Genomic DNA, 27420 nt, shown 5'->3' on the forward strand with positions numbered 1-27420 from the left:
CTTTTACCCTGATTCAAAGGCTAGTTGTATACACCGATAAAATTCAACATCAGCTTGTGGGCGATAGCTAGGTTCAACTGTTATGAACTGTAGAAGTTAGCGGCGATGATAACGATATTGTCACGGTGCGCTACTCGCGTCCCGATTACATACCGCTGTGCAAACAACACTTTGACTCCATAAATGTTACAGTCAGGTCAGACCAGGGTACGCCGGTTAAATTCAAAACGGAAAGTGTATAGTGCGATTATATTTTAGGCCTCGCAAGACGATGCCACGGTAAAATGATGAGAAACACATGGCATAAAAAATGCCAAGAAAAAAACGACCAAAGTAGTCCAATATGCGTATAAAAGTGAAAAATACTTTATTATAACATAGTAGTAAAAGGACAAAAAGACAGCCATCAGGCCAAGAGATGACATGCAATAGATGAAACCAACATGACAATGGTACAAAACGGCAGGTGTGCACGCATACCAGGACACTCAATCAGAAAAAAATCTCCCCGTCACGATATGGCGGTCTAAGAGAAGGTGCCCAAGCTAAAAGTAGTCATGAAGCTAGGGAAATGAATAATGCTCCAAAATTTAGACCACATGTTATGTCACTGGAAGAAATAGACAATATATGAGATAAAGGAATACTACCTTGATGATAGGTGGAACCAATGTGGAGGCTCCTGGAATGCGTGCACACACCCCAACGCACGTTTCGGATGTTATCCTTCCTCAGAGGGCATGTTAAATGGTGTGGCAGGCTAGTTTTATATAGTAGTGAGCGGCGGAAATACAAAACACCTGGGCGGCCGGAAATGCTTCGGTCGCCATGGTAACCCTGATGCCTTAAGAATACTCAGAAATTGAGGCAAAAAGTAACCCATAGGGGGGGCTTAACTAGCGCATGTCCCGCATATGGCCAAGCACCAGCAAGCAGATGCAGTAAAAACCGCATCTATTGCTGGACACGGCACAATAAAACAGACGCCGAAAGATAGGGGCAGAGCTAAACCGCGCGTGCGCAGACAGGCACAGAGGTAGAGCAGCGCCATCATTGCAGCTGGCAACAGACACAGGAAAACTGACCGGTGGAAGTGCATATAGCCCGCACCGGAAGTACTAATGCCGCCACCACAATAACAATATAGTAAGCAAAAAACGGGGATAGCTCGCGGTAGTTATAACGGTGCACTCTGTGCGCTCCATCACAAATTGGAGACATGACACGGGGCCCCGTGCATTCCACAACTGGGTGGGCAACAACAGAGGCGCCAAAAAATTAAAGATGTAAAAAACTGCGCCTGCGCACACCGGCACTACAAAAGAAAGGGGGCCATGTACGATATTAGCAGCCAAAAAGGCAAATATATGGCCCGTTATAAGGTAAAAATAATTAAGCCCAGGGAAGAAAATACAATATAATGTATACATATATGTTTAAAACAAACAAATACGCCGCAACACATAACAACATGTGAGAATAATTAAATAAACAAAGTACATACAAAACAAATGGATTATCCATGGATGAAAAATAATAATAATTGATTAACCCTAAAATTAGGTATCAATCCATACAGATAGTCCATATAATGTGTGATAATCTGTATTTACACAAAGTTCATCATCGAAATATTGCTCAGGATTCTTCATCCATGGTTTCATAGAATTATTCTCATGTTGCAGGAAGATGGAACAACAAATCAAGCCACACCATCGGGAACGCCAAGACGAATCACATAAATCAGGTAAGTATACGAACAAAGACCATAATATCTAAAATAATAATAAAACAAGTTAAAATCAAGAACCATAACATGATGGAAAGCATAGATGAAAACGCATACAGTACATAGTGATCACGGGAATGGGGCAAAGCTGAGGCTCTCATTCAGGCCGCGTGGATGGACGGTATCCAACGTCCAGATCCACCTCGCCTCTAATTGTGATAATCGTTGGGAAATCCTCCCGCCGCGAACACCAGGGTCAATAGAGTCAATACCTTTAACTCGTAGGCCACTACTCACACAGTTATGAAATTCCTTGAAGTGTCTTGGTATAGTTTTTTTTTCTGATTGAGTGTCCTGGTATGCGTGCACACCTGCCGTTTTGTACCATTGTCATGTTGGTTTCATGTATTGCATGTCATCTCTTGGCCTGATGGCTGTCTTTTTGTCCTTTTACTACTATGTTATAATAAAGTATTTTTCACTTTTATACGCATATTGGACTACTTTGGTCGTTTTTTTCTTGGCATTTTTTATGCCATGTGTTTCTCTTCAATAGTGTATGTAGCGACTAGTCCGTATTTGAGAAGTCTGGGTGATCCAGCTCACCATTTGTTATAATTAATAATTGCACTGTTCATATTTATTTTTTTATTTTTTTATTTTGATATGGTACCATGCTGATCATTCTTGTAAGTATTGTTTTCATTCACGGTAAAATGATGTCTCAAAGAGTTTACGGATGTCCCGCCTTGTACGCACGTTAGGCTGGGGTCACACATGCGTGTTTTACGTACGTAAGAGCGCAAAAACTACGTACGTAAAACTCGCATTACATACGGCACAATGCTTCTCAATGGGGCTGCTCCTATTAGCCGTATATTACGGTTCAGTATTATACGGCGTTCTACGGCCGTACAAAATCGCAGCATGCTGCGTTTGTCAGCGTATTGCGCAAATAATACGCCAATGAAAGTCTATGGGGGCGAGAAAAATACGGATTCCACACGGACCAGCAGTGTGACTTGCGAGAAATACGCAGCGCTGTTAGTGAAAAGTCGGTAATTCAATTGCCGGCTTTTCATTTCTCCTGCACAAACCCGACAGGATATGAGACGTGGTTTACATACAGTAAACCATCTCATATCCCCTTTTTTTTTGCATATTCCACACTACTAATGTTAGTAGTGTGTATGTGCAAAATTTCAGCGCTGTAGCTGCTGAAATAAAGGGTTAAATGGCGGAAAAAATTGGCGTGGGCTCCCGCGCAATTTTCTCCGCCAGAGTGGTAAAGCCAGTGACTGAGGGCAGATATTAATAGCCAGGAGAGGGTCCATGGTTATTGGCCCCCCCGTGGCTACAAACATCTGCCCCCAGCCACCCCAGAAAAGGCACATCTGGAAGATGCGCCTATTCTGGCACTTGGCCACTCTCTTCCCACTCCCTGTAGCGGTGGGATATGGGGTAATGAAGGGTTAATGCCACCTTGCTATTGGAAGGTGACATTAAGCCAGATTAATGATGGAGAGGCGTCAATTATGACACCTATCCATTATTAATCCAATTGTAGGAAAGGGTTAAAAAACACACACACACATGATTGAAAAGTATTTTAATGAAATAAACACAGCGGTTGTTGTAATAATTTATTGTTCTCTCAAATCCATTTGCAGTCCCTCGCTTGGCAACATAATAAACGCACAAGATACATACCTTCTGATGTACTGTCAGGTCCAACGATGTAATCCATCTGAAGGGGTTAACTAATATTACAGGCAGGAGCCCTGCTATAATGCAGCTGTGCTCCGTGCCTGTAATCCCCGGCGAATGAATGAAATGTAGGTCATTGACCTACATTTCATTCATTCGCGGTGATGCGCCCCCTGGTGGATGTCCTCATATGACCTGGAGCGTGGGAAAAAGTTCCCAGGCTGCAGTTCATGAGAACATCCAGCAGGGGCGCATCACCGCGAATGAATGAAATGTAGGTCAATGACCTACATTTCATTCATTCGCCGAGGATTACAGGCACGGAGCACAGCTGCATTATAGCAGGGCTCGTGCCTGTAATATTAGTTAACCCCTTCAGATGGATTACATCGTTGGACCTGACAGTACATCAGAAGGTATGTATCTTGTGCGTTTATTATGTTGCCAAGCGAGGGACTGCAAATGGATTTGAGAGAACAATAAATTATTACAACAACCGCTGTGTTTATTTCATTAAAATACTTTTCAATCATGTGTGTGTGTTTTTTAACCCTTTCCTACAATTGGATTAATAATGGAGAGGTGTCATAATTGACGCCTCTCCATTATTAATCTGGCTTAATGTCACCTTACAATAGCAAGGTGGCATTAACCCTTCATTACCCCATATCCCACCGCTACAGGGAGTGGGAAGAGAGTGGCCAAGTGCCAGAATAGGCGCATCTTCCAGATGTGCCTTTTCTGGGGTGGCTGGGGGCAGATGTTTTTAGCCACGGGGGGGCCAATAACCATGGACCCTCTCCTGGCTATTAATATCTGCCCTCAGTCACTGGCTTTACCGCTCTGGCGGAGAAAATTGCGCGGGAGCCCACGCCAATTTTTTCCGCCATTTAACCCTTTATTTTAGCAGCTACAGCGCAGAAATTTTGCACATACACACTACTAACATTAGTAGTGTGGAATATGCAAAAAAAAGGGGGATATGAGATGGTTTACTGTATGTAAACCATGTCTCATATCATGTCGGGTTTGTGCAGGAGAAATGAAAAGCCGGCAATTGAATTACCGGCTGTTCACAGATATCGCGCTGATTGAAATCTAAATACAGAATATATATATATGTGTCACAATGACATATATATATATATATATATACTGTATATATGTTTTCCCGAACATTTGAGCACATAAATCCATTAGATGTCGGTTTTGCAAGCCTGCGCGAAAATCTCGCAGTACGGATGCCATACGGATTACATACGGAGGATGCCATGCGCAAAATATGCTGACACACCCTGACTACGGATCACTATTTTGGGAACATTTCTCCGTATTACGGCCGTAGTACGGACGTATAATACGTGGCGTATTGTCTTACGCCATGTGTGACCCCAGCCTCACTATGTAGCTCAAGCAGGTCACGGTTTATAGGGGGTTCCGTGGTGATGAATACATGTACGGCGCCGGCCTCGACAGGCTGTTTAGAAGTCATTTTAGAAGAGCCATCCCGCTTTTCAGAAAAAGCCTAGAACTAGTCAAACCGCATGTAAAAACGGCCGTAAGAAACATAGCTAAAGACGCTTTCACTAGTATGTCTACGGCCGTAGTGGACAGATTGAATCGCAATGCTAAAAACAATCAAGAGGGCAACGATCTAATCTACATAACCGCAAAATCGCGTAAAAGAAAAAGAGAAAGAAACACTTTACCGCGAGTGAAAAGACCACGCTCATTGTGATTCCCGCCGCACCTCAAGAATAACACCGCTCAAGGTAAATCGAGCTTTCGTCAGAAACCCGCAAGACGCCTCACGAGTTACATCTTCTAATAACCGATCATGGCATTTATTCACAATGCGTCAATAGTAGTGTTGAGCATTCCGATACCGCAAGTATCGGGTATCGGCCGATACTTGCGGTATCGGAATTCCGATACCGAGATCCGATACTTTTGTGGTATCGGGAATTGGAATCGGAAGTTCCCAGTGTATGGTTCCCAGGGTCTGAAGGAGAGGAAACTCTCCTTCAGGCCCTGGGATCCATATCCATGTAAAAAATAAAGAATTAAAATAAAAAATATTGATATACTCACCTCTCCGGAGGCCCCTGGACATCACCGCTGGTAACCGGCAGCCTGCTTTGCTTAAAATGAGCGCGTTCAGCACCTTCCATGATGTCACGGCTTCTGATTGGTCGCGTGCCACTCATGTGACCGCCACGCGACCAATCACAAGCCGTGATGTAATGCTCAGGTCCTAAATTCCTAGAATTCAGAATTTAGGACCTGAGAATGACGTCACGGCTTGTGATTGGTCGCGTGGCGGTCACATGAGCGGCACGCAACCAATCAGAAGCCGTGACGTCATGGAAGGCCCTAAACGCGCTCATTTTAAGCAAAGAAGGCTGCCGGTTTCCAGCGGTGATGTCCAGGGGCCTCCGGAGAGGTGAGTATATCAATATTTTTTATTTTAATTCTTTATTTTACACAGTAATATGGATCCCAGGGCCTGAAGGAGAGTTTCCTCTCCTTCAGACCCTGGGAACCATCAGGATACCTTCCGATACTTGGTGTCCCATTGACTTGTATTGGTATCGGGTATCGGTATCGGCGATATCCGATACTTTTCGGGTATCGGCCGTTACTATCAGATACCGATACTTTCAAGTATCGGACGGTATCGCTCAACACTAGTCAATAGAGTGCGCTAAAAGCGAACTGAATATCTTTACCGTGCCTCCCACGCAGACTAGCGTAGAAAAATAATTTTTTGTCGAGGTGCAACCAATAGCCGCTCTAGCCGATAACGCACCCCTGGAATTTTTCTTATCAGGAAGCGGGGAATATTATTACAACTTGAATAATACACTCTTGAACATCCAGTGCCGCATCCTGAAACAGGATGGTGCGGCTCTCACGGCCGGCACTCGTGTGGGCCTTATCAATTACCCCATAGCCACACTTTTCAATCAAGTGGACATTACTCTGGGGGACCATTTAATTTCACAATCTGATAACTTTTACAGTTACCGCGCCTACACTGAAACGCTTTTAAACTACAGTCCGCAAGCGTTGAGATCGCAATTTACAGCGGGGTTATTCTATAAAGACACGGCCGGACATCACCAGACCACCGTACTCGACGGTGAAAATCAAAATCAAGGGTTCGCACACAGAGCCCACGCAACCCGTCTCTCAAGGCCTGTGGAACTCGTGGGACTGATCTTCGGTGAGATTTTTAATCAACCGAAACTCATTTTGAACCGCCTAGATGTCAAGATCAAGTTATCAAGAAATAAGGATGCATTTTGCCTTATGACCGCTGAACAGGAACAGTTTAAGGTTCATATCGCAGCCCCGTATGTAAAAAGAGTACAAGTCTCTCCTGCCGTCAGGATCGGTCACAGCCAAGCTCTTCTATCAAGCCCAGCTAAATACGCTCTAGACAGAACCTGTTTGAAAGTCTATAGCATCCCTGGAGGAACGAGAAATAGTACTCACGAAAATCTTTTTCTGGGACAGATACCAAAAACGGTGATTCTATGCTTTGTGGACAACGAGGCCCTCAGCGGAAGTTATCAGAAAAACCCGCTTTGTTTTCACCACTATCGGATCAATCACGCAGCTTTGTATTTGGACAGGCAGCAGATTCCCGCCAAGCAGTTTCACCCTAATTTTGACACTGAACATGCTGTGAGGGAACATATGGAGCTCGTTCACATCTCCGGAAAACAAAAAGCCGACGTCGGATTAAGCTTAGACCGTGACGATTTTATGAGCTGCTACACTTTCTTCATATTCGATTTGTCGCCGGATCAGGAGCCGAGTGCTCACTTTTCGCTCATTAAAACGGGAAACCTAGGGGCTGAAATTCTTTTTGCGGATGCCACACCCCACACGGTTAATATGATCGTTTATGCGGTTAACACGGCCGTACTGGAGATTAACCATCATCGAGAAGTCCTATACGACTTTGATTAAACTTTTGTGTCTCCACCGCGACCTTCATCTATAATGAATACTATGCAACTGACATGCCTTTTGCCACGAAATTCTGTTACTCGGAGTATGTTTGCCAGCATATTTGCCAGCATATTTCCCTGCGACCTCTTACCGCACCACATTTTCCGGCATATACCTAGCGCCTATTTCGTCAACACAGATTCTTCAGAAGAACCCGGTACGCATGGCTACTTATTATTTTATGCAGGAACAAATCCTTACTTTTTGACAGTTACGGGTTACAACCTGACGCCGTTGTATTTCCGAAGACGATTATACAGTTTTTAAGAAGAAACACATCGGCGTATCGTTATCAGAACCGCCAGCTGCAAGACTCTATATCAAGTTTTTGCGGACAGTTTTTATTTACGTGTTGCATCACGTCGCTGCGGGTATGACATTGAAGCACATACTGAAAAAGTTTACAAATGATTTAAAACGTAATGATCGTCTAGTTGCCGCTTTTGTACTAACTCTTTCTACCTCTATCACGATTTTACATACGCCATTATGCGGCTATAATCAGGCTTGTAAACCACCCTGCGCAACATGATCTTGCTCTGTTTCTGTTATATTACTAAAGTGTTTTTATAACGTTATTTCATTTTTGTAATGTGTACTATACAATGCTTAGATCTAATTATTTCTTGTTCAATAAACCATTCAATCTATTTTGGTGTGTCTGTTAATATGACACACTCATGTCAATAGTTTGCTGAAAACCTGATTAGATGAGCTTTCTAGCTAAAACTGGTTAAACGACCCTAGAACCATAATATCTAAAGACCTATAGATTTGTTTGTATAGCGTTATATTTTTAGATCTATTTACACCTTTTTCATTTCTTGATTTGTGTATACCTCTATGTGAAGTTACAATAAATGTATTTTATTTTTTAAACAATGCCATGAAGTGCGCTTTGATTTTTTTATTACGTCATTATTATGAACGCTACAACCAACTGTCACGGGATCCTGAGACTGCCTTCTCTCACAAAACATGTCTTGACACATTTTCTTTTTTTTTAAATTCGTTTGTTTAATAACAAAATGGATCATGTTACATATACATTTGTTTTCAAGGCTTAAGCATAATAAACAGTATATTGAAAGTTTGTATTGACAAGTGTATTACAAAATACTGTCACATATATAACAAACGTACTCTCAAAACTATAAAGCAAAGGGGTTTAAGTAATTTGTAACATATATAGAAATGACATTTGAATTGTACCTATCCTTACCTTAACTACTAATACGCCGCAATTATCACGTGCCTGTCGCCCATGTGACGTCCCCACCCAGTACCAAAACCAGCCATATAATATCTACAGAGTGAGATGGGATGAATTCCATTTACCCCAAATTTTTTAAAATTTACCCGGGCATCCCCTATTCTGGTATAATGTGCGTTCATATGGGATGATTGAGTTCACAAGGTCAATCCAAGTTCTCCGGGAGGGGCATAGGTTACCCATCCATCGTAGCGCCAGTGCCTTACTTGCCATAAAAAGGGTCTCTCGCAGGAGAATAACAGTATAGTGATCCCAAGTCTCCTCCTCCCATACTCCAAATATACAAGTTAGTGGATCAAGGGGGACGGGGAATGATAACAATAGTGTTAGCAAAGATGTTACCTCCTTCCAGTAATGAGAAATAACAGGACAACTCCATATCATGTGGATAAAATCTGCGTCTGACGTATGACATCGTGGACACTCTGACGTTTGGAATCGGCCCATTTTATATAGCCGTATCGGGGTAAAATATGCTTGATGCATGATGTATAGCTGGGTCATCCTGTTATTAACTGATGGAGATACATTAATTGAGGATTCAAGAAAGTCATCCCAATCCTCATCCTGTATATTGGAGAGGAGTCCCCCCCACTTTCCCTTAATAGAATCAAGAATAGATGTAGCTCCCGAAGAGAGCAGATAAGTATATAGGGAGGAGATGAGTCCTTGAGGACCCTGAGAATTGAGGATCCCGATCAAAGGTAGAGAGGAAATAGCATGACCTGTACCTGAATGTCTCATATACGATTGAACAGCTGACCTCAATTGAAGATATTGAAAAAATTGTGACCTTGGTATACTATGTTTCGTCTGTAATTGCTCAAAAGACATAAAGATTCCCCCATTATATAGATCCCCTATTGAGGAGACACCATGCTGGAAAATAGCTATTGTTCCATAGAGGCATCTCCGCTATAATAGCTGTGAATTTAATAGTTTTTTTAATCTGTTTCCAAACTGAGCGTGCCAAACGGAGCAAAGGTAACAAACGTGGGGCACTAGCTCTCTCCATCTCCAGAAAGTTTAGTGGGCAATCGATTTGGGCCGAGTGAAATAGGTGATTCTCAGAGTTGGGAGGGGACCCACCATGCATCCATTTATTGAGGGCTTTAACTTGACCAGCCAGATAATAAAGATAAAAATCTGGTAATGCCGCTCCTCCCCCCCGTTTCTGAGCCTGCAACGTGGACAGTTTAAGTTTGGGTCTGGAATTACCCCAAATGAAGGATGTAGTTAGCGAATTTAAAGTGGTAAAAAAAGATTTAGGGATTGGGGCAGCACTGTGTTGGAGGGAGTAATTGAGTTTCTACCAGGGGAAATATATTAAGTTGAAGGTCCAGCCTATCAAATCGAGAAATATACATACCTAGGTATTTAAAGTTAGTGACAATAGGAAGGGGAGAGAGGGTCCCGAGATGGGGCATAGGAGTATGGGAGAGAGGCATCAATGGGGACTTATCCCAATTTATGAATAGGCCAGAAAATCTACTGAATTTATCTATAGTAGCAATTACTCGTGGCAGTGTTTCCTCCGCTTTATCCATAAATAACACCATATCATCAGCATACAGACCGATGGTGTCCACCCGGCCAGCTATATCTATACCACTAATATCTGGGGAAGACCTCACGCGTATCGCTAATGCCTCTATTGCGAGAGCGAAGAGGGCCAGAGAAAGGGGACACCCCTGATGGGTACCTCTATGTAATGAGAAAGGTTTAGAAATTGTACCATTTACAATTAGACGGGCTTTAGGTTTGATATAAAGTAGACCCACCCACTTTAGGAATTTATCTCCGAAGCCGTATTTTTGCAGGCAGGCCAGAAGAACAGGCCATTCAAGGGAATCAAAGGCCTTAGCCGCATCTAGTGAAGCCAGCGCCCAGGAATTATCTGTTACTAATGAACTATATTGAACTACCGACTGGACGCGTCTAATATTGATGGAGGTATTTCTACCTGGCATAAAGCCTGTTTGGTCTGGGTGAATAAGGTCTAATATAATTGAGTTCAGTCTGATGGCTAAAATTTTAGTAAAAATTTTATAGTCCACGTTTACCAATGATATTGGGCGGTAAGATCCGCATTCCAAAGAGTCCTTCCCCTCTTTTTTAAGTACAATGATATTTGCCTCATAATAGGAATCTGGTATAGAGCCTGCCACCCACATCCCCCGAAATACTTTCAACAAAAGTGGAGCCAGGATATTACGATATTTCTTATATAGTTCAATGGGGAATCCGTCTGGACCAGGAGCTTTCCCAGAGGCCATATCCGCTATAGCATATTCAACCTCCTCCAAGGTAAAATCAGCATCTAAATAGGCTCGCTGAGCAGGGCTCAATTCGGGGAATGTTAAATCCGATAGATAGTTCAAGTTCTCCGTGATATCAAAGTCACATTTAGATGAATATAATGACTGATAGTATTCATGGAAAAATTGAAGTATCTCCTCTGTTGAGGACATCAATAGTCCTCCTGGTGTCCGAATCTGTAATATAGTATTAGATATATTGTGCTGGCATACCAGAAAAGCTAACAATTTGCTAGCCTGGTTACCCAATTCGAAATAAGATTGACGAGTAAAAAACAATTTACGCTTGGACTTGGCGCCTGTATGCTGGACGTATAGCCTCTGAGAAGATAACCACTCAAGTCTATTACCGCTCGTAGGGTCTGATATATATGTAGATTCTGACTCCTTTAATCTCCGCTCTACCTCATCATCATCCCTTGAGGTCACCCTCTTGATATAGGAAATTGTGGAAGATAAACATCCCCGTAGATATGCCTTAAGGGTATCCCAGAATAAATTAGTGTCCTGAGGCTCCGAGTGAAATGAAAGAAAGCATTTCAGTTGGTCCACGGTTCTATCACTAGCGTCTATTAATTTGAGCCAAAAAGGGTTTAACCTCCAAACCACAGCATTGTTAGATTGTCCGTACTTAAGTTTAAGAATAATTGGGCTGTGGTCAGAGATCCCCCTATTACCATGTTCAATACTGTCTACCCACATTGCCACTTTCTCAGATCCGAATATATAGTCTAAATGGGAAAGGGAACGCCTAGTAGATGAATGACAGGTATAACCTTTTACCCCGGGGTGACGCGCTCTCCACAGATCCAACTACCCACTTCCCTCCATGAACAGAGCCAACTGAGTAGAAGCTTGAGAAGGAGGATCCCCAACTGTCTCATCACTCAATCTCAATCTATCTAGGCAGTTATCCATGACAAGGTTGAAATCTCCCATACAGATGACATTAGCCTCCGGGAAGCCTAGGGCGAAGCTCATTGCCCTCCGAAGGATCGAGATATTAGCCGGGGGGGGGGTTGTAAACACAGAGTATAACATATTCCCGAGAGTTAATTAGTGCATGTACAAAGACAAACTGGCCCTCAGTGTCCCTTCTGGCCTCTCTCACCTCTCATCTGACATCTCTATGAATGAGTAGTGAGACCCCTCTGGAGTAGCTAGTGCGAAACGCATGTATGGACCACTGCACCCATGGTTTTTGTACACAGCGGGCCGAATCTCTGGTCAGATGTGTCTCCACCAGCGCCACGACATGGGGGTGATGACGCTTAATTTGAGAGAAGACCTTAATCTTCTTCCGAGGGGATTTGATACCACGTACATTCCAGGTCATACAGATTAACTCAGACCCCATACTCACAAATCAAGACATAGTAAATAGTGATGACCGATCGAGGACTGGGGGTAGACCACACAGGGCAGCAGAGTTGTTGGCGGCGGTTTCTGTCTACAAAACAAGTAGAACCAACATAAAAGTAAAAACAGAGCAAAAAACAAACAATATAGGAGCAAAGTCCTGTGCTCCTATATCTACCTATAGAACAAGTGAAACCAACATAAAAATAAAAACAGAGTAAAAACCAAAGAGTACAGGAGCGTAGTCCCATGCTCCTATTAACAAGAAAAGGCAGGGATACCCTCACTGGTGCCAGCGTCCGGTATATTGTTGTTACGTTCGACACACTCATAGAAAGCTCCATTATGCTACTAGTAGCACCAATACATTGGGATTATTTTGCACTGGCTGCCCCGTGGGTTCGCAGCCACTCAGCCGCCTCCTCAGGATCAGTAAAAAACACAGAGGTACCCTCATAGACAACCCGCAACCGAGCAGGATAGATCATGGAATATATAACGTTGCGGTCTCTGAGCTGTTTCTTTATATCCATGAAGCGTGCCCTCTGTTTCTGAAGCTCTGCCGAGAAATCCGGGAAAATTGAAATAGTAGCATTGTGAAATTTAATAGGGCTCCTCTGCCTTGCCAGGCGCAGGATAGTGTCTCTATCTTTGCAGTTGAGAAGACGTGCCAGAAAAGGCCTCTGCGGGGCTCCGGGGGGAAGAGGTCTCATGGGAACTCTATGGGCCCTCTCCACGGAGAAGGTTGAGGAGAATTCACCTCCCAAGGAGGTTTTGAGCCAATCTTCTAAAAATTCTTCAGGACGTTGGCCCTCGGAGCATTCTGGTAGACCAATAATCCGAATATTGTTCCGGCGCAGTCTATTTTCCAGATCGTCCGCTTTTTGTTTCCATGCGTTTATGGAGCCAGCCACTTTTGTCAATTTGGCCTCCATGGGGGGGATGGTATCTTCCATCTGTGATACTCTTGTTTCCACTTCCGTAATGCGTCTTCCCATAGTTTGCATATCATGTCTCAGGCGGCCCACCTCAGTGTGCACATCCTCTATTTTTTCTGTAAGAGAGGATCTGGTCAAGGAGATAGCCTGCATTAATTGTTCAGAGGCTTGTTTGAGGGTTAACCCTTCCCGCTCCCCCTCTTCATTACTATCTGATGGGCGACCTTTACGGGGAGCTTGTGTGGGATTATTCCTAAGATTTCGCCCACCATCCGGAGGGTCTTCTCTGGCATATTTCTTTAGTTTCTCATACTAGCATAGCTAGTAGAGGTAGGAGACAATAAGGCACTTGTGAGGCAACACAAGATGAGTGGGATAATTGTAATTATGGTGGAACAAATTAAGCACAGCAGTGTCAGTCCAGTCCAAAACTCAGTGCCCCAGGGAGAAGGAGAGGGACCGCAGCCCCGCAGAGAAAGCAGCAAGGAGGGGGGCCAAGCCCTAATTTCTAGCACCAACGGAGGTGGGTGTCTTCAGATTAGGGGGAAGATCGGGGCCCAATGTCTCAGAGCACACACACCGATTATCCCCACTGAATTATTTAGAATGGGGTTTATAGCCACCTCCCATATAGCGCTGACAGGATAGTGTTCAGCGCAGCAGCTCCTCCTGATTGAGTGCGCGCCTGTAGAGTGATCGCCACCTCTCACCGGCGCCGCCAATCCACTCCCTCGGTCACAGGCGCAACCGAGCTCCAGCGCACACCGCCGCCTGTATCGTGGAGCCTCCCGGGCTCGGCAGGGTCAAGCAGCGTTGATAGGAGCGGCGCCGCTCAGTATTATCCCGAGCGCGTGTCTGTAGAAAATGGCCGCCGCCTCGTGTGTCTCACCACTCCCACGGGTTCCTCCGGATACCAAGCCATCTCCAAGCCGCGGTACACCCTCCGGTGCAGCCGCTCACCTCCCGGGGTCCCAGGGGATCAGCAGGCAGCAAGTGCTTCACCCTGAAAGTAATTATAGTGCCAAGATGTAGTCAGGATATCGGGAGCTCTAGCCGAGTGCGTCCTCTCACTCCTGCTACATAGCCACGCCCCCTTGACACATTTTCTTACACCCTGGAGGGTTATCAACACTACAGCCAGCTGCCATTAACTCTTGGGATCCTGGGACTGCCTTCTCTCACAAAACATGTCAAGTCATGTTTTTCTTACACACTGGAGAGGTTTAGAAAGGAAGTGGGGCGGACTTGGTCTCTCCACCTATCAAGGACTGACACAAGCCCACAAGATGGACGGCGAATGGGCGGTCATGGGGGACGTAACAGAGGCTGAACAGGGTGGCTTCCGGGGCGGGCACGGAACTGACTTAACAGATATTGACATACAGAGGGGAGGAGAATGGGGAGGAGAGGGAAGGGGTTAAGACTGGAAGTGGGGCGGGATTAGTGTTGGAAGGTGTCAAAAAGGGGCGAGGTACCTGTCAAAAACCAGAAGTGGGCGTTTTGACGAGAACTGGGTGCTCTTATTACTCATTGGTCTAATGTCCATTCCTTGTGTTCTTTAGCCCAAACAAGTCTCTTCTGCTTGTTGCCTGTCCTTAGCAGTGGTTTCCTAGCAGCTATTTTACCATGAAGGCCTGCTGCACAAAGTCTCCTCTTAACAGTTGTTGTACAGATTTGTCTGCTGCTAGAACTTTGTGTGGCATTGACCTGAGGCTGGTGACTTGGATAAACTTATCCTCAGAAGCAGAGGTGACTCTTGGTCTTCCTTTTCTGGGGCGGTCCTCATGTGAGCCAGTTTATTTGTAGCGCTTGATGGTTTTTGCAACTGCACTTGGGGACACTTTCAAAGTTTTCCCAATGTTTCGGACTGACTGACCTTCATTTCTTAAAGTAATGATGGCCACTCATTTTTCTTTACTTAGCTGCTTTTTTCTTGCCATAATACAAATTCTAACAGTCTATTCAGTAGGACTATCAGCTGTGTATCCACCAGACTTCTGCTCAACACAACTGATGGTCCCAAACCCATTTATAAGGCAAGAAATCCCACTTATTAAACCTGACAGGGCACACCTGTGAAGTGAAAACCATTCCGGTAACTACCTCTTGAAGCTCATCAAGAGAATGCCAAGAGTGTGCAAAGCAGTCATCAAAGCAAAAGGTGACTACTTTGAAGAACCTAGAATATAAGACATATTGTCAGTTGTTCCACACATTTTTGTCAAGTATATAATTCCACATGTGTTAATTCGTAGTTTTGATGCCTTCAGTGTGAATTTACAATTCCCATAGTTATGAAAATACAGAAAAATCTTTAAATGAGGTGTGTCCAAACTTTTGGTCTGTACTGTGTGTGTATATATATATATATATATATATATATATATATATATATATATATATATATATATATATAAAAAAAAAGAGGCAGCACTCCATTAGTTCAGTGAAAAATTGTGGAAGGTTTAATCGACCCACATAGCCGGGCGACTTTTCAGCTCAAACTGAGCCTTTATCAAGCAGTGAGTGGTCATACCTTGTGTCCTTTTATATGTGTCTCAACCAATATTACTTTTCTTTCAATCATAAATTACATTCATAAGTTACATTCAATTATTATTTTATAAAGCAAGTGCATTAAACTTCATTTACTAAAATATATACCTAGTGCTTACAAATTAAGTGCCTTGTGCTTCTGTGCGTTAAGAACAATGTACAGATCTCCCCTCCAAATCTCCTTGCTTAACTCAATCACATTATTACTGTACGTCTCATGATTTATTCCATTAAACTCACCCCCTGATGCTTTGTGGATCCATGGAGGACGCCATACATGCAAGTCGGCGTTCACTGCTGCTCAGTGCGCATGACACAAGCGCATCATCACAGCGTCACACCATAACAACCAATGGAGCGCGCTGTGTGGCATTTTCCATCATGCGCATGCGCAGTAGCGCTAGAAATCGCCATATTTGTGGTGGCATATTCACTCAATAGCTGTTTTCACAGTACCTGCGCTAATTCGCAGGTTGGTGCCATTATAACCGCAACAGCGTTATCAAATTATCTCTTGACCGCTATTGATGTAGTTAATTTTCAATGTATTTTATAAATATATACTTTTATTGGCATTTTAAGTGTCTGTTTCCACAGTACCCGCGCAATAGCGCTGATTAATGCCATTATAATCTCATCAATGTTATTAAATTACCTCTAAGTTGCTATTAATGGATTAGATGCAAAATGTTTTTATTTTATTATGTATATGGACAATTGAGGATGCATTAAGTATCTAGGCTCTACGGGTGGTAGCGTATTACGGCCTCATCCGTAAGCCAATAGAGTCACACTGCCCCACCATTTTCCCTCCGGATTACAGTGTAGCAGTCATGGCATCTATATGATACCAACATCCATGTCCCAATCCTTTTCTATTACCTAGTCGATAAATACTAAAAACCTTTTATCTTTTTACTTCTTTATTAATTATATAAATAATCCATTCCTATTACAATAATCCAATAGCAAGAGGAGTTTTTTATGAGATTGACACCAAAAATAAGTGAAAATGACACCAGAAACAAGTGAACAATATAATATAAAAGAAGAATTCTTTTCCTCCATGGTGCCACAACATCAGGAATTGTTCTTATACTGGAGAATACCATCTGGGGGGAAAGAAGAAAATAATAAAATTACAATGATATAATACATCCAATTAAAAACATCTGGGCTACAACTATACAGAAGGGACAAGATTCGTACATACCACCCTATAACACCGTATGAACTTTGAAATCTGCATTTAGACCTTTAGGTTTAAGTGTATTTAACTCATAGATCCATCTAAGCTCCTTCTTTTTTAAGATCTGTTCCCTGTCACCACCCCTCCTCTGGATTGGAACCACATCTATTATTCTACATTTCAAATCTCTCTCATGGTGGTTACTCTCCACAAAATGTTTAGGAACTGGAAGGTCCATTCTTTTCTTCCTAATGGTGTATCTATGCTGGTTCATCCGAACCTTAAATGCACATATCGTTTCCCCAACATACATGAGTTTACATGGACAGGTCAAAAGATATATTACATATTCTGTGTCGCATGTCAGGAACTCTTTGATCTGATAGATTTTACCTGATTCAGGGTGCTCAAATGTAGAGCCTTTAATCATATAGGTACAGTTAACACAGGACAAACAGGGAAAACAGCCCCTTTTCTTTTTACCCGTTAGAGTCAGTTGAGGATTCCTTATTAATGTCCCTATGTCCGATTTTATTAAATAATCCCCCACGTTTCTACTTCTTTTATACGAGTATAGCGGTGGCATTGTAAACTCATTTATCGCTGGGAGACATTTACCTAGCATTCCCCAATGCTTTGAAATAATATTCCTAACCTCCCGACTTTACATATGTACTCACGAAGGGGACCCTATTAAACCGTTTTTTATCCACCTTCCTCATAATCAATGATTTTCTATCCTTCTGTTTTACCTTCTCCTTAGAAGCATTGAATATCTATGTTATAGATCAACAATTATTTGACTATTTATGGGTAGAAACACCAAGGACACCAATGCTATATATAATCCCCAAAATCCATAAAGCGTTAGATAACCCACCAGGGCGCCCAATAATTTCCAGGGTGGGCTCTATTTTTAACAAAATGGGTATATTTTTGGATAAAATTTTCAACCCCATTGTGAAAAAAGGCAAATCATACATAAGAGACACCACAGACTTCTTAAAGAGATTAGAAGATGTAGAATTACAGGGAGAGGTAATTTTGGCATCATTTGACGTAGCCTCTCTTTACACTTCTATTAATCATGAAAGAGGCCTGGATGCAGTGAGAAGGAAATTGGAGCTGGCAGGATACACAGTAGAGGGCAATGTCTTTGTACTGAGGCTACTAGAAATAATTTTGAAAAGGAATTATTTTCTTTTTGGTGATACATTTTTTACACAAAAACGAGGCACAGTGATGGGGGCCAATATGGCCCCCTCCTATGCTAATCTGGTTATGGAGGTCCTGGAGGAGGACTTTGTCTATGTATCCACTTCCAATATGTTAAGGTGTGGTGGAGGTACATAGATGACGTCTTCCTCCTTTGGACAGGAACAAGTGAAATGTTGGAAGAGTTTCACCAATATCTCAATACCATAGATGAGACCATAAAGTTTACATTAGTTTCCTCAACAAGAGAAATGCAATTCTTGGATGTACTGGTCCAACAAAAAAAAAATGAACTGATTACAAAACTTTTTGTCAAAAAGACAGATAGAAACAATCTGTTGACATATGATAGTCAACATCCATGTAAAATGATCGAGTCAATACCACTGAGCCAATTGCTAAGGGTGCAACGAATAGTCAAAAAAGAGGAAGATGTAGATGGGGCATTGGAGTAACTCATTAAAAAATTTACTGCGAGAGGGTACTGTAGCAAACTTCTGAGGTCTGTTAAGGAGAAGGTAAAACAGAAGGATAGAAAATCATTGATTATGAGGAAGGTGGATAAAAAACGGTTTTATAGGGTCCCCTTCGTGAGTACATATGTAGAGGAAAGTCGGGAGGTTAGGAATATTATTTCAAAGCATTGGGGAATGCTAGGTAAATGTCTCCCAGTGATAAATGAGTTTACAATGCCACCGCTATACTCGTATAAAAGAAGTAGAAACGTGGGGGATTATTTAATAAAATCGGACATAGGGACATTAATAAGGAATCCTCAACTGACTCTAACGGGTAAAAAGAAAAGGGGCTGTTTTCCCTGTTTGTCCTGTGTTAACTGTACCTATATGATTAAAGGCTCTACATTTGAGCACCCTGAATCAGGTAAAATCTATCAGATCAAAGAGTTCCTGACATGCGACACAGAATATGTAATATATCTTTTGACCTGTCCATGTAAACTCATGTATGTTGGGGAAACGATATGTGCATTTAAGGTTCGGATGAACCAGCATAGATACACCATTAGGAAGAAAAGAATGGACCTTCCAGTTCCTAAACATTTTGTGGAGAGTAACCACCATGAGAGAGATTTGAAATGTAGAATAATAGATGTGGTTCCAATCCAGAGGAGGGGTGGTGACAGGGAACAGATCTTAAAAAAGAAGGAGCTTAGATGGATCTATGAGTTAAATACACTTAAACCTAAAGGTCTAAATGCAGATTTCAAAGTTCATACGGTGTTATAGGGTGGTATGTACGAATCTTGTCCCTTCTGTATAGTTGTAGCCCAGATGTTTTTAATTGGATGTATTATATCATTGTAATTTTATTATTTTCTTCTTTCCCCCCAGATGGTATTCTCCAGTATAAGAACAATTCCTGATGTTGTGGCACCATGGAGGAAAAGAATTCTTCTTTTATATTATATTGTTCACTTGTTTCTGGTGTCATTTTCACTTATTTTTGGTGTCAATCTCATAAAAAACTCCTCTTGCTATTGGATTATTGTAATAGGAATGGATTATTTATATAATTAATAAAGAAGTAAAAAGATAAAAGGTTTTTAGTATTTATCGACTAGGTAATAGAAAAGGATTGGGACATGGATGTTGGTATCATATAGATGCCATGACTGCTACACTGTAATCCGGAGGGAAAATGGTGGGGCAGTGTGACTCTATTGGCTCACGGATGAGGCCGTAATACGCTACCACCCGTAGAGCCTAGATACTTAATGCATCCTCAATTGTCCATATACATAATAAAATAAAAACATTTTGCATCTAATCCATTAATAGCAACTTAGAGGTAATTTAATAACATTGATGAGATTATAATGGCATTAATCAGCGCTATTGCGCGGGTACTGTGGAAACAGACACTTAAAATGCCAATAAAAGTATATATTTATAAAATACATTGAAAATTAACTACATCAATAGCGGTCAAGAGATAATTTGATAACGCTGTTGCGGTTATAATGGCACCAACCTGCGCATTAGCGCAGGTACTGTGAAAACAGCTATTGAGTGAATATGCCACCACAAATATGGCGATTTCTAGCGCTACTGCGCATGCGCATGATGGAAAATGCCACACAGCGCGCTCCATTGGTTGTTATGGTGTGACGCTGTGATGATGCGCTTGTGTCATGCGCACTGAGCAGCAGTGAACGCCGACTTGCATGTATGGCGTCCTCCATGGATCCACAAAGCATCAGGGGGTGAGTTTAATGGAATAAATCATGAGACGTACAGTAATAATGTGATTGAGTTAAGCAAGGAGATTTGGAGGGGAGATCTGTACATTGTTCTTAACGCACAGAAGCACAAGGCACTTAATTTGTAAGCAATAGGTATATATTTTAGTAAATGAAGTTTAATGCACTTGCTTTATAAAATAATAATTGAATGTAACTTATGAATGTAATTTATGATTGAAAGAAAAGTATTATTGGTTGAGACACATATAAAAGGACACAAGGTATGACCACTCACTGCTTGATAAAGGCTCAGTTTGAGCTGAAACGTCGCCCTGCTATGTGGGTCGATTAAACCTTCCACAAATTTTCACTGAACTAATGGAGTGCTGCCTCTTTTTTGATCTTTGCGTATTTGGAGCAATCACTGGACTGGTTGCCTGGGGCCTTGCACCCGAAGATAAGTAATTAGTATTAAGTGCTGTTCCTTTTTTTTCTACTATATATATATATATATATATCTACTATATAATTGTCTAAGGGTACTTCCGTCTGTCCTTCTGTCTGTCACCGTTATTCGTTCGCTGATTGGTCTCGGCAGCTGCCTGTCATGGCTGCCGCGACCAATCAGCGACGCGCACAGTCCAGAAAAAAATGGCCGCTTACTCCCCGCACTCACTGCCGGCGCCCGCATACACCGCTCACACAGGGTTAATGCCGGCGGTAACGGACCGCGTTATGCCGCGGGTAACGCACTCCGTTACCGCTGCTATTAACCCTGTGTGTCCCCAACTTTGTACTATTGACGCTGCCTATGCGGCATCAATAGTACAAAATGTAATGTTAAAAATAATAAATAAAAAAAAAAAACCTGCTATACTCACCCTCCGCCGCCTTTCTCGCTCCTCGCCACGCTCCCCGGACCGCTCCATTACAAGCGTCAGCTTGCGGTCCGGTCCCGTCCCAGGGCTGGTGTGCGGCAAGGACCTGCCGTGACGTCACGGTCATGTGACCGCGACGTCTTCATAGGTCCTGCTTCCACCAGCCCTGGCACTTGCAATGGAACTCGGCTTCAGGAAAATGGCCGCCGCGATCTCGATCTGCGCACGCGCAGCATCCAGCGGCCATTTTCCTGAAGCCGACCACTACCATCTGCACAGGATCCCAGGAAGAGAAGAGGCGGGACGCAGAGGAGCAGCGACAAGAATGGTGAGTATGATACACTACAAGGGGCCCTCGGATCGTTAGGTGAGTACCCGGTATGTTTATTTTTTATTTTTTGGCCCTATACGTGCCTCGGTAATATACTACGTCACTGGGCAATATCCTACGTGGCTCTGCTGTATACTACGTGGCTGGGCAATATACTACGTGGCTGGGCAATATACTACAAGGCTGGGCAATATACTACAAAGCTGTGCAATATACTATGTGGCTCTGTGCAATATACTACGTAGCTGCGCAATATCCTACGTCGCTGTGCTGTATACTATGTAGCTGGGCAATATACTACGTCGCTGGGCAATATACTACGTGACTGGGCAATATACTACGTAAATGGGCAATATAGTACGTGGACATGCATACTCTAGAATACCCGATGCGTTAGAATCGGGCCACCATCTAGTATATATATATATATATATATATATATATATATATACACAGTTCTGGCAAAAATTAAAAGGCCACTGCAAAATTTTCAGCTTCCCTGATTTTTCTCTTTATAGGTGTATATTATATATACAGTTATATGAAAAAGTTTGGGTACCCCTATTAATCTTACGCTTAATGTTTTATAAAAATAGTTTTTTTTGCAACAGCTATTTCAGTTTCATATATCTAATAACTGTTGGACACAGTAATGTTTCTGCCTTGAAATGAGGTTTATTGTACTAACAGAAAATGTGCAATCTGCATTCAAACAAAATTTGACAGGTGCATAAGTATGGGCACCTCACCAGAAAAGTGACATTAATATTTAGTAGATCCTCCTTTTGCAAAAATAACAGCCTCTGGTCGCTTCCTGTAGCTTTTAATGAGTTCCTGGATCCTGGATGAAGGTATTTTTGACCATTCCTCTTTACAAAACAATTCCAGTTCAGTTAAGTTTGTGTGTGTGTATATATATATGTATGTATGTATGTATATATATATATATATATATATATATATATATATATATATATTCATTCAGTGGGTGTGGAAAGTATTCAGACCCTTTAAATTTTTCACTCTTTGTTTCAGAGCAGCCATTTGGTAAATTCAAAAAAGTTCTTTTTTTCTCATTAATGTACACTCTGCACCCCATCTTGACTGAAAAAAAACAGAAATGAACAGAAATGTAGCAATTTTTACAAATTTATTAAAAAAGAAAAACCGAGATATCAAATGGTCATAAGTATTCAGACCCTTTGCTCAGTATTGAGTAGAAAACCCCTTTTGAGCTAGTACAGCCATGAGTCTTCTTGGGAATGATGCAACACGTTTTTCACACCTGGATTTGGGGATTCTCTGCCATTCTTCCTTGCAGATCATCTCCAGTTCCATCAGGTTGGATGGTGAACGTTGGTGGACAGGCATTTTCAAGTCTCTCCAGAGATGCTCAATTGGGTTTAGGTCAAAAACAGCTAAGGCTACTTTCACACTAGCGTTAACTGCAATCCGCCACAATGCGTCGTTTTGCCGAAAAAACGCATCCTGCAAAAGTGCTTGCAGGATGCGTTTTTTCCCCATAGACTTACATTAAGCGACGTATTGCGACGGATTGACACACGTCGCAACCGTCGTGCGACGGTTGCACCGTGTTGTGGCGGACCGTCGGGACTAAAAAACGCTATATGTAACGTTTTTTGCTTACGACGGTCCGCTTTTTCCGACCGCGCATGCGCGGCCGGAACTCCGCCCCCACCTCCCCGCACCTCACAATGGGGCAGCGGATGCGCTGGAAAAATGCATCCGCTGCCCCCGTTGTGCGGCAGAGACAACGCTAGCGTCGGGAACCTCGGCCCGATGCACCGCGACGGGCCGAGCCCGACGCTAGTGTGAAAGTAGCCTAACAGAGAAAAATTCAAAAAAATACAACATGAAGAGCAAACTCACCAAAACTTGTCAAATGACAAATGCACTCGCAGGGTGCAGCAGGCCCCTGATAATAAATGCTAAAGCAGCACAGGTGCAAGCTACTGATGAGAGCAACCACCCACTTGCTCAAACATTAGAGGGGTTATTGCCTAGTAGAAAAAATGCACACACAGATAAGGTTTTGATCAGGACTCTGGCTGGGCCAGAATGGTCAAAGAGTTGTTCTGAAGCCACTTCTTTGTTATCTTAGCTGTCTTGTTGGAAGGTGAGCCTTCGGCCAAGTCTGAAGTCCAGAGCTCTCTGGAAGAGTTTTTCATCCAGGATATCTCTGTACTTGGCCTAATTCATGTTTCCTTCAATGACAACCAGTCGTCCTGTCCCTGCAGCTGAAAAACACCCCCATAGCATGATGCTGCCACCACCATGTTTCACTGTTGAGATTGTATTGGGCAGATGATGAGTAGTGCTTGGTTTTCTCCACACATACCATTTAGAATTATCACCAAAAAGGTCTGTCTTCGTCTCATCAGACCAGAGAATCTTATTTCTCATAGACTGGGAGTCCTTCATATGTTTTTCAGCAAACTCTATGTGGGCTTTTATATGTCTTGCACTGAGGAGAGGCTTCCGTCTGGCCACTCTGCCATAAAGGCCCGAATTGTGGAGGGCTGCAGTGATAGTTGACTTTGTGGAACTTTCTTCCATTTCCCTCAGCCACACTGAGCCACCAAGGCTCTTCTCCCATGATTGTTCAGTTTGGCAGGACGGCCAGGTCTAGGAAGTCTTCCGGGGGTCCCAAACTTCTTCCATTTAAGGATTATGGAGGCTATTGTGCTCTTAGGAACATGTCTGGAGACTCATTAATAAGAAGACTCCCGCATTCTTTTAACACCTTGCCTATCGTAACAGTGTGTACCTTACTTACATCTTCAGCTGTCAGTGTCACTCCTTTTCACCCTAGATCTTTACTGCAGACCATAATGTGCATCCAGACCACCCCTGCGACCGGGATGGGCAGGTGATTGGCAGCCGTCAACTTGATCACCGGGCCCCATTCAGGCCGCATTGCCTCTGTGAAATGTTGGCGAAAGTATGTTTCGGGCATCGTGGTCACCTGTGAGCCTGTTTCAACCAGACAGCGTACGGCCTGGCCATACCTTTCAGCACAGAAGAGAGGACACACAGAAACGAGGTTTGTGGGACTTCTTGTACTCCTCCTTGACTGTTCAGGCTCCGAGCGGCGTCCCCCAGGCTCGGAGCCCCCAAGTTTAATGGACGGCATTGCAGAGGCCTACTCCATCGGGTGCAGTACCAAGCTATATGTCTGCTTTCTCTACAGTTGTAGCATGTGGGTGGTACTTCTCGACGAGGCACCCTCACCTCACGGCGGGGAACCGGCTCACTTCTGTACCCGGGTGGACTTGGGGTGATGGGGGACAGATTTTTTGACACATGTGGTTGTACGCATGGGGAACAGGACGTCACAGGGCAACCAGGGAGACCGCATCATGCACCCATGGCAACGGGAAACACGTGGGTGAACATGTGACCCTAACAGCTAGGGTGCATGAAGATGCGGCCCACAAGGCAGACCCAAAGATGCCCTGCACCGCACGCACACCGCCATCTCCAAGGCGGACAAAGAACTGTGGAAACAAGTCTGTGGGAAAAAGAAGGAACATGAAAAGGATAATAAAAATGAATTGAATAATGAATGAGAATGTAAACATGGACTGAACCAAAAGGGAAAGATGTAGCATGTAAAGTGCAAGAGTGGGAAAAAAAGGAGATGGGGGAAAGAAAAACAGTGAAGGGAATTGATGATAAGTATATGCGTGCAAGCATATATTAAAACTTATGATATAGGAGTATATTGAGTGCGTGACATAAAGAAACAAATATCAAATAGGAAATGTGTTCACATAGATATACAATATATAACAAAGAGAAAATGTGAAAGGAGAAGAGGGGGAGGGAAATATATAATGGAAAGAGAGTAAAAAATGATAAGGAAAATGATACAAATACTAGTAATATCACAAAAAAAGAAATAATGATAAAATATGGTTAATCAGATAATATGAGAATTTAATCCTTTTTTTTCCTTTTTTTAAATTTCTTTTATTTCTCCTTCAACAGAAATGTCCAGTTTATTGATTAGAGATAAAGAAGAGGATGATCCTGAATTAAGTGACAACAGCACGGAAGACCACATCACAAGTGAACTAAAGGCCCCGTCTCACATAGCGAGATCGCTAGCGAGATCGCTGCTGAGTCACAAGTTTTGTGACGCAACAGCGACCTCAGTAGCGATCTCGCTATGTGTGACACGTACCAGCGATCAGGCCCCTGCTGCGAGATCGCTGGTCGTGTCGGAATGGCCTGGACCTTTTTTTGGTCGTTGAGGCCCCGCTGACATCGCTGAATCGGTGTGTGTGACACCGATCCAGCGATGTCTTCACTGGTAACCAGGGTAAACATCGGGTTACTAAGCGCAGGGCCGCGCTTAGTAACCCGATGTTTACCCTGGTTACCAGCGTAAATGTAAAAAAAAAAAAAACAGTACATACTCGCCTTCTGATGTCCGTCAGGTCCCTTGCCGTCTGCTTCCTGCTCTCACTGACTCCCGGCCGTACAGTGAGAAGTGAGAGCACAGCAGTGACGTCACCGCTGCGCTCTGCTCTCACTGTACGGCGGCTCAGTCAGAGCAGGAAGCAGACGGCAAGGGACCTGACGGACATCAGATGGTGAGTATGTAGTGTTTGTTTTTTTTGGTAACCAGGGTAAACATCGGGTTACTAAGCGCGGCCCTGCGCTTAGTAACCCGATGTTTACCCTGGTTACCCGGGTGCTGCAGGGGGACTTCGGCATCGTTGAAGACAGTTTCAACGATGCCGAAGTCGTTCCCCTGATCGTTGGTCGCTGGGGAGAGCGGTCTGTGTGACAGCTCCCCAGCGACCACACAGCGACTTACCAACGATCACGGCCAGGTCATATCGCTGGTCGTGATCGTTGGTAAATCGCTTAGTGAGACGGGGCCTTAAGGGTAAGTATAAAAGAGAATAATTAATAAACCGAAAAATACATATAAAAAAATAAAATACCAACACACCGTAAAAGAAATAAAACACTTTAATAATACATTAAAATTAGCTAAAAACAATAAAAAAGAAGGGACACTAAAAATATTGTATGACAAATAAAACCAACCAAGAAAAACACACTAGGACAGAGATATGGAACATTAATAATGTTTTCATTGAGGCCAGAGGGGTGGACAGTGTCCAATGCCCAAATCCACTTATCTTCGCCCTGTGCGAGTTTGCGGCCAATATTACTACTCCTGATGTCAGTAATTATTCTATCAATACCCCGAACTTTAAACTGTGATGTGTCTTAAAATGTCTTGGGATCGTTTTAAGGGTGGTTATGTCATTCTCATTTTTGGCTGCAGAAATTCTGAGGACATGCTCACGGATAGTTGCCTAGTAGTAAGGCCAACATATATTTTAGGACATGGGCACATTGCAAAATAAATAACTGCCTTGGTTGTACATGTAATATGATGTTTGATCTTGTATGTCCGGGAACCACTGGAGTTGGTAAAAGTATTAATGTGTTCCACATTAGGGCATACTACACATACACCACATGGAAATCAGCCAGTGACAGGTACTGAGAGATTGTCCAAAAATGTCAGCAATGATGTTGCTGCTGAATAATGACGTTTAACGAGATGATTGCGTAGGTTACTGGTACAACGGAATGTAATTTTAGGTTTGTCTGGTAGATATTTGGATAAAAAATAGGATCCGCCAAAATAGGCCAAGAT

The sequence above is a fragment of the Ranitomeya variabilis genome, chromosome 5 (assembly GCF_051348905.1).
Source record: "Ranitomeya variabilis isolate aRanVar5 chromosome 5, aRanVar5.hap1, whole genome shotgun sequence".
Lineage (NCBI taxonomy): Eukaryota > Metazoa > Chordata > Amphibia > Anura > Dendrobatidae > Ranitomeya > Ranitomeya variabilis.